The sequence below is a fragment of the Hippocampus zosterae genome, chromosome 3 (genome assembly GCF_025434085.1).
Source record: "Hippocampus zosterae strain Florida chromosome 3, ASM2543408v3, whole genome shotgun sequence".
Lineage (NCBI taxonomy): Eukaryota > Metazoa > Chordata > Actinopteri > Syngnathiformes > Syngnathidae > Hippocampus > Hippocampus zosterae.
This window is the reverse complement of record NC_067453.1, coordinates 18,568,360-18,576,712: the sequence shown is the minus strand read 5'-3', so window position 1 is coordinate 18,576,712 and position 8,353 is coordinate 18,568,360. Positions and strand designations below refer to the sequence as shown.

Sequence of the window (8,353 nt, the reverse complement as noted above, 5' to 3'; positions counted from 1 at the left end):
TGAACTCTTGATAATGTGCAGCTATGAAGTGAAAGTCATTCCATAAAGCATCAACCACATCATCAATTTGATTGAGAAAATACCGAGATCTGCAAAGCTTTTTCTGTTCTTTGAGTCCAGATTATTGGCACATTTATAATTTTTTTTGTGCATCACCATGACCCAAATTCAAATTTAGCAAACTTAACGAAATTTAGCAAGATTGAGTTTGCCGTGATCAGAGGAAATAAAATCCCAAACCCTAGAGTAATACCCACGCAACTTAAAAGCCTGAGTACTCCAAAATGCGGGTAGGTGACATAAATAAACAGTCGTAGAGGGCAAGAAGAGCGGCCCGCTGTGCCCTGCACGGCTCTCATTAAAGCTAATGGGTCACACTGCCCCAGCTAGGCTCCACTGACATCCTTAATAGAGGCCTGCACGGTTAAAGGACCGTGCGGACCATTAGGACACTTCAAAGTTTAGTCGATACATTAGGGTTGTACTGATATGGAAAAGAAGGCCAAGATCCAACTGCTCATTCACATGCTTTATTTCTCCATCGATGGACCTGTCAGTCAGCATGCTCCATAAACCAATGGAAACTTGAGCTGCTCATTAAAAGACATCGTTAGCAACGTCAGGGTTGTAAATCGGTGCTAAAATCAAGCATTTCAGCGGACGCTTTTGCTTACTTTGAACACTTCCTTGGTTTGAAAACGGAGCCCGACACGTTGAATCTAATTCCTCCGCTTCCTGTTTGACCAACTAAAAAGCTCCCGATCAACGGCGTTGCACCCGGGAGTCAAAAATAGACAAGTGAATTCATGTGAACCAATGTTACTATGAAACTAAAGTCCACTTCTGTCTTAGAGCGTCAAATAACTTCTTGCCATAAATCAAGCATATCCAGTTGAAGTTTAAAAGCGCGGATGGTGTCCTAGGGGACATAAAAGATGAATCAGCCTCCTGCGGTGGCTATAAGTCAGCAGCACAAAGGAGCAGGCAGCTGAAGAGGCAGAAACATAACGGACAGTACGTCACAGAATCTGGTAAAACCTTCTTCATTACAAGCTAAGAATGTCATCCAACGCCTCACATTTTGGCCAAGCTGAATGGATCGCTGCTTTAACAGCAGAACTAACATCTGTTGAACAACTTTACGTAAAGCAACCCATCGATTGAACAAGATGGGATGGTTCTGCGTGAGCAAAAACGCGAAAGTGGCATTTTTCAGTAGAGATGAACATAACGCATATTTGCATGTACTGTATAAAGAAAGAAGAACTGAGTCAAACGTGGCATTTCTAAATCGGCTGTTTCGTCTGACCAACTGACCATGCTGTGTCGCATTTGGATTCCCTCTCAGATATGCCATTCTCAGAATATTTTTTACTTTTTAAAAATAAACAGTCAACAAAAGTTATTTAAACAGCAATTAGTTGCTATATCCTGAAACACTGAAATCGTTTTGCTCAATCTCGAACAGGACAGGCCACTGAATTAGCTTTGCAACAGTTTTAGTTTTTGTTTCAAGCACACATTCGATAAGGTAGTGGAAGTCTGCTTTGTTATTTTAATTGACACCAACGCAAGTGTGATTTCAAAAAGATATACCGTTCACTTTTTTGTGAAGAAAAAAAAAAATTCACTCAACTCAGATGACAAATACCCATTAATCAATGTGATCTATATGGATTTAGATTAACTTTCTCAGGTGCTAACTTGATTTTCTGAGTTGGCATCGAATAAATAATATTAATTACATCAACTTAATTTTCCCTGACATGTACACTCAGATTTCATTGTTGGTGGGCTTTAAACAAAAAAAATTGCATAACCTCAAACTTGGCTTGATAACTAAATTGTACTCAACACGGATTTTCCCATTTTAAGTTCCCTTTTCCTGCAGCAGGCTGAAGCAAACTTTCATAGTTCGGTAAAATGTATTTCCAAATCGTCAACTGAAGTCATGGGTTTCAATTTGTTTCAAGCTATTTAATTGTGATAATACTTCAAATGGAACTTGTTTAACTCCGACTATAGCTAGCCTACAGCGCTGATACCACGTTAGCCATGTACTTCCCCTGACCTTGTTTTACAATGACTGCCATCTACAGCAGCGTTACCGGAGTACCACATCCACACTTTTTTTTCCCCCCTCGCAAAAACATATTTAGTTCATTCACATGTGTAGCTGTGTTCTTTTTCTAAGTTCGCTTAACTGCGTGACTGCTAGCTAAGTTACAGCACCTGAGTACCAGGGGCATGCTAGCCATCAGGGAAAACGCTGTGATTGTCCCAAATAGCCGGTCTATTTCGCGGGCTTGTCCAACACTTCACTCGTTGATGTACTGGTAATGCGTTATGGGTAGTTAGCCAAATACTGTAGATTAGACCCCCGCCACAAGCAGCCCCACAGGCTAAACATGAGGGCCTTAGCATGTGGTCATGAGGGTACCACTGTTGTGATCACTGCAAATATTTGAGAGAACTGTTCAGCTTTCATTTCGGATGTTTCAACAAAAACAAAGCATTCACCATTGAGAAACTACATTTCAGGCTGTCTAAGTCAATTGTTCCATCTGTGCCTCTTCCTGTCTTCACTTTTGTTATCATTGTCTAATACATCTGCAATTGCATATCTGTGGGTGTGCTGTTACTTTTGTAGAATTAGATTTTTAGATTTTTTTTTTAACCATAATGGGCCAGTGGTTAACACACATTTGTAGCAGTTTTGAGGTTGACTGTGCAAATCCAGTTTCAAGCTCACCTAAAACCCTAGCAAGGATAAGATGCTGAGAAAAAGAATGATTATTGGTTTGGTCTTTTTTTTTGCGCACAATACAGCTTGTTCTCGTTTCATTGTGAAAACCACTGCTTTGACATCAAACGCACAGCAGTATTGCGGACCTTTCGGGATGAACAAGCTTGGAAACAATTGGCTGTCAGTACCAATAGGCTGTGGTGCTCACAACAACAGAATCGGTATTGAATAGAGAACAGTCCCTCAAAAAAACCTCCAGCCTCTGGACTGAAGCAGACTTTTATTCCATTCGATTTGGCCAAACGGGGTAATTGAGCCCACATGTATTGATATATTCATAATCGACTGTTTTGAACAGTGTTTAGCTTCGCAGCATTATCATATTACTCCTAAACTAGCATATTAAAGTGTATAATATGTATGCTACCCAAATGTTGAGGAACCCATTATTTTAATTCACTCTCCTCTATAAACAATAGAAATGCTAAAACATGTTTGGACAGACTTCTGTTATCCTCCCTTGTTTTACTCCTGCCTGTGTTTCGCGATTTAAAATGTAAGAGTTGACAAACTATAACCAGCAGACCGACTGCTGATTCCCTCTTCACACCAATCAAGTTATTAACGGGATGTGTCCCCCTTGCTGCTCTTCACTCCAGTGCCGCATGGCATTTCTCTCCTGGCCAGTATGTTTTTAATTATGAAGCTTGCGAATACGGGCCCGGTGGAGTATCGCTGTGATTTATTGCTCACTTACGTCTTGCTGTGTTTGGCGCATTTGCTCAAGGAGCCCGCCTGCTGCAGAGCTCAAAAGGTCAAAAATATACAAATAGTCCACGTTACACAAACTGTGCCGTGAACAATGCACATCGATTGACAGGCAGACATGAAAAGTCAGTTGTGAGGAAAAGGTTCCTGACAGGGTAACCCTGGAAGGATTAGAGGAGCCGAAAACAAAGAACTCATGAAGAATCTCTCGCAATGGTCGTCATTTGGAGGACAACTACACACTAAACATGACTTCTTTGTAACCGTGCAACATTATGCGACCGTCACACATGGGATCATTTATTTGTTGTCAACTGAATCCAAAAATGCTTGGCCTGAGAAACGTCTCATCCCAACAGACTAATTTCCTGGCCGACCCTGCTCACTTCCTGTTTTATACCGACTCATGGGCACCACATTGTGCGTCATAACAGCTACCCTGAGGAAGCATGGTTATGGCTGCCGTGGGACTACTTATGCAGAATTTAGCAGTTTTTACGTTTTTGTGTTCAAGTGCCACATTTGATTTTCAAAACAAAACCTGGACAGTGTTTTATTCAAATAACATTTCATTTCTTTTTCCAATTCATTGATGGTTAGCCACATTACATTTGACCAATTGTCTCAAACTGTGGATGTAAATCAGTATTACTGCATTATTGAACAAATTCACTCATTTCCAAAAGGGGGATTAAAGAGCATTATGGGTTGCACGTGACCCAAAAGCCCACAACTGATCTTGACGGAGCATTAAGTAGCCCATTTTGTTTCACAACATGTGTGCGACATCACAAGATTATACTTACATTTTCACATCAGCTTGTAACAATCTCACCAAAGAAGATGGGAATTGCCTGGTCCTCGGGGGGCTTCTATGGCATGGGCAACATCTAACACCTTTCACGCAGGATAAACACAGAGCAAGGAAGAGAGGTAAGTTTTATGTTAAATACATTCAGGAAACAAGACTTGTTCTAGTTCTCGTGGGAGTCCATTCAGTCGTAAATCATCAAGCAATGAAAGTTTCCTCTCTAAAGAGAGGGGCTAAAACCAACTGCCCCTCCTCTGTTCAACCCCCCCCCCAGTTGGAATTTTTATGAGGAAATAAGAGATGTGGTGCTACAAGACTTCTCTGGAGCAAAGAGGTACACAATTTGACATAAAGCCTTTGTGGAAGAAAAAAAATGAAGTACATTTATTTTACGGGCTTTTATTTTACGGGCTTTTATTCAATCAATTCTGCTGCATGCTTTTACAGCGTGTGGTATACTCCAGCCAGGCGAACAACAGCACATCAACTACGTGCCAACCAACAATTTCGGGTCCCATCGCTAAACCACAAGATTTTCAGCGTACCAAACCTGTCCTGTGAGAGACAGCCTAATGAGTAGAAGAGAAGAAGCTAACTGTTAGCTTGTCCAGTAACTAAATTATGGTTGCAAACTGCCTTGTCATTTTTTATTGCGTTTAATACTTGGGAGACATGTTTTTACAAGCACTCAACGGCTTCTCAATTTGCCCAGCAACAACGCAAGATTCAGGCCGCTTCCATTTTATGTCACAGTCACAGAGTGTGTAGCGAGGCCAGCCCCCGTTTTGACCACACACACACACACACGCGCGCACACGCACACACACACACACACACACGGCCCTGGGCTGTTTTTGATTTCAAGGGACAGAAAATGCCGAAAATTTACCCAATGTTGTTACTGTTAGCCGCTAACTATCTAGCTAATGTCACTTCCCATTTAATTGATTTTTATGTTAAAACTTAGTTTTAGCGGTGCTGCATGTTATGTATATTGTCTATATAGTTAATGCAGCCTGTGTGGTTAAATATGTTTTATGGCTGCAAGATATTAACTACATAATAATTTAACCAGCAGTAGCACCAATCGGCTGTTAAAGTCTCAGTCACAATTTGACCTCAATCTCTGCAAACACTCCGCGCTGAAACACTGCTTCTGGTTGGACATTTATTGATCAGCAGGTCAAACAGAAAATACCCTAAAATCCTTGCAAATAGTTTACATCTGCAGGCTTATGGCCATGTATATTTTGGATAAATAAGACCTGGTCAATGGTTTGAGTCCATGGAAAGGCACAGTGATAAATGCAAACATATAAGATAAGATAAGAAAACCTTTATTAGTCTCACAATGGAGAAATTCCCAATTCACAGCAGCAAAATTATGAAAGTAAGAAGTAGAACAACAAAATATAGGAGCTGCTGGAAAGGCAGCCACTCTCGCGGCGCCATTTTGAAGTCAAAATAACAAAAAAAACATAAGACAACACATAGGACACAGACAGTCGTTCAATCTTCACCAATTTTCTGCATACACTTTGTTGTCTGAAGCAGTTCTAGATGAAAGAGGAGAGGATCAAAGTGTCCTTTCTCCAGTGGATCAGAGACGTCATGCTGAAAATGTGCACACGTCTGCTACAAGCTAAGTTTTGAAAGCAAACACAAAGCTGTAGCATCCATTGACGAAAAGAGATTAGTTCACTTCTCCTGTTCCACGTAATCCGCTTCAAACTCCAAGCCGCGACTCCCAGCTCCAAATCCGCATCGGCACTCCGCGCCAACGCTCCTTTCTTCTCATCGTCGGCTCCTCAAGACCTCCATCCATCCAGCCGCAGACCGTTCAACAGCACCGATCTCTCCGCTGAACAAAGCGGGGCTGTGAAAAATGCTGCCCATTACAGGCGCAAGACACAAGCGCCCCGGGACTGTCCAGCAACGACAGTCAAATGGCGCCGACATTCCTCCAGTCAAAAACAGTGCTGGTATATCCATGCTGCCGAGAAGGCGCAACCACCAAGCACAGAGTCTCCTCCTTGATGAATGTCGTGGCCAAAAAATGCTGAAAAAGGTCCACATCAAGTCCACACGACGTAACAACAAACACAAAGTGACAAAAGAAACACAAAAACAACAAAAAAAGCAAGGCTCATGAGAGCACTTGCTGACGGCTGCCTACTCGGGCGCCATCTTGACTTAACATATATACATATATATATAACATATATGGGACATTGCAGAATTGGAGGACGTTTTGTCACCCAAATGAAGATAAAGCCACTATCGAAATATTTAAAATGTCTTTTGTTTTACAGAGGATGTCTTCAAGAGTTCTCACAGAGATGTAACTTTTGTTTGTAGACAATACTGAAAATTTTTATTTAATTTTTTTTTTAATCAATCTTTAGTTATCGCACCGTATGAAGGAAGTCCAGTACTCAGTTTTCTGGGTGAGGTCATGTGACATTTCACATACAGCGGATGAGTTTCTTTCAGCATGCAACTGCAGCTGTATTAAAAGCAATTCCAAAATAAATACCATTTAATGTAATCACTGATTAATCAACAGCTAATCAATTATCAAATTTTAGGATTCTATTTTTGAATCAATAAATAATTTGTGTCTTTTTTAAACGTATCCAAATGCTCGGTATTTGAGGTTCTCAACAGTATATAGCCAATTTCTATACTTTTCAATGAGATTCGACCCACTAGCTTTGTGTGGAATCACGATGAAACATTTGCTTTTACTTTGGCAAACAACAATCAACATTTTTGCCTCTTCTGACATGTGGTGGAACCAGAAAATGAAATGTTTTTGTTTGCGCATTTACTGCCGGAAGACAGCTGGGATAAGCTCCAGCACACGCGTAACCCGCATGAGGATAAGCGGCTTGAATAATGGATGGATGGATGGATGATTTTTTCTTAATCCACTGAATCAATACTAAAAAGCAATATATATAGTTTTTTTAATCATTCATTGGAGCAAAAGTAAAGATCCAATTGCTCGAGTGTTCTTTTAAATGGCTTCTCCTCCACTACAACCAAGATGCATATCATGAAATACAAAATAAATATTTTTTAGCACAGTTGTTGACATTTGCCTTAAATAGATGTAATTATTATCTCAAATGGTCTCTTATCATATAAGCACACAATAATCTACACAAGATTAGCAGGGAATTTGAGGAAAAGTACTTACATTCACCAACGGCGAATTAATATTTGCACAAAGAATTAAACGAACAGCTACAAAATAAGTGCAATCAAGTTGACCTGGCCACCTGCAACAATACACGACTTGAGTATCCTACTGATGATTATCAGGCTTCCGTGTTCTGCTGGAAACTCCGCCCACCAACGACCAGGGAGGAGATTCACCTGAACTGATTGCCTACTAATGGCAGGGCACACATAGACGAACCACCATCCGCACTCACAATCATCGGCGATGTGGGAGGAAACCAGATCACCCGGAGAAAACCTATGCAGGCACGGGGAGAACATGCAAATGCCACACTGGAAGGCCGCAGCCGGAATCGAAACCCGCACGCCTGCACTGAAGTGGACGTGCGAGACAGATTCAGACTAAATTTCATTTGAAATCAAATGTAACTAATTGCAGGCGATTTGTTCTGTAATAGTTTTTATAAGTATGTATTTCACGTGCCGATACGTAGGCGATATAAGACGGGGTAGTGCTGAAGTACTTTCCGTTCATTGTTGCTGGATCAAACACAATATGCGTTGAGTGATGACGTTTTATTTTTTTTTCAAAAGCGTATGGGGCCTGAATTGCCCTGATTCTAAAACGACCCGCCAGAGAAGTACCTTGTGAAATTAATCACAGTAAACATCTTTTGACCTTTTAACAATTTGGCTATGTGAAAAACTTGCTTGGCCACTACTTTACTTTTAAAACTTGAATTACGCAGTGCTGGGCTGTGCTGTTGAACTGGAGGAAGTTGTGACGGAGAAGAGGGGAAATGCTGCCCCCAAGTGTTGAGCCAAATTTTTCTCGTTCTCAT

The 8,353-nt window shown here is 41.0% G+C and overlaps 1 long non-coding RNA gene across 2 annotated transcripts in view; it reads right to left on the bottom strand.

Moving 5' to 3' along the window:
• LOC127598060 (uncharacterized) overlaps nucleotides 1–7,625 on the bottom strand; it is a 45,800-nt gene extending 38,175 nt beyond the window's left edge. Inside the window, exons 1-4 of one of the 2 annotated variants that reach the window (XR_007961832.1) lie at nucleotides 7,528–7,625; nucleotides 6,740–6,831; nucleotides 4,321–4,411; nucleotides 146–988 (exon numbers count right to left, since the gene is read on the bottom strand). This is a non-coding gene — a long non-coding RNA (uncharacterized LOC127598060). Of the gene's footprint in view, nucleotides 1–145; nucleotides 989–4,320; nucleotides 4,412–6,739; nucleotides 6,832–7,527 lie in introns of those variants that run through there. The other variant, XR_007961833.1, reaches the window with a different exon arrangement.
• Nucleotides 7,626–8,353: the final 728 nt, after the last annotated feature.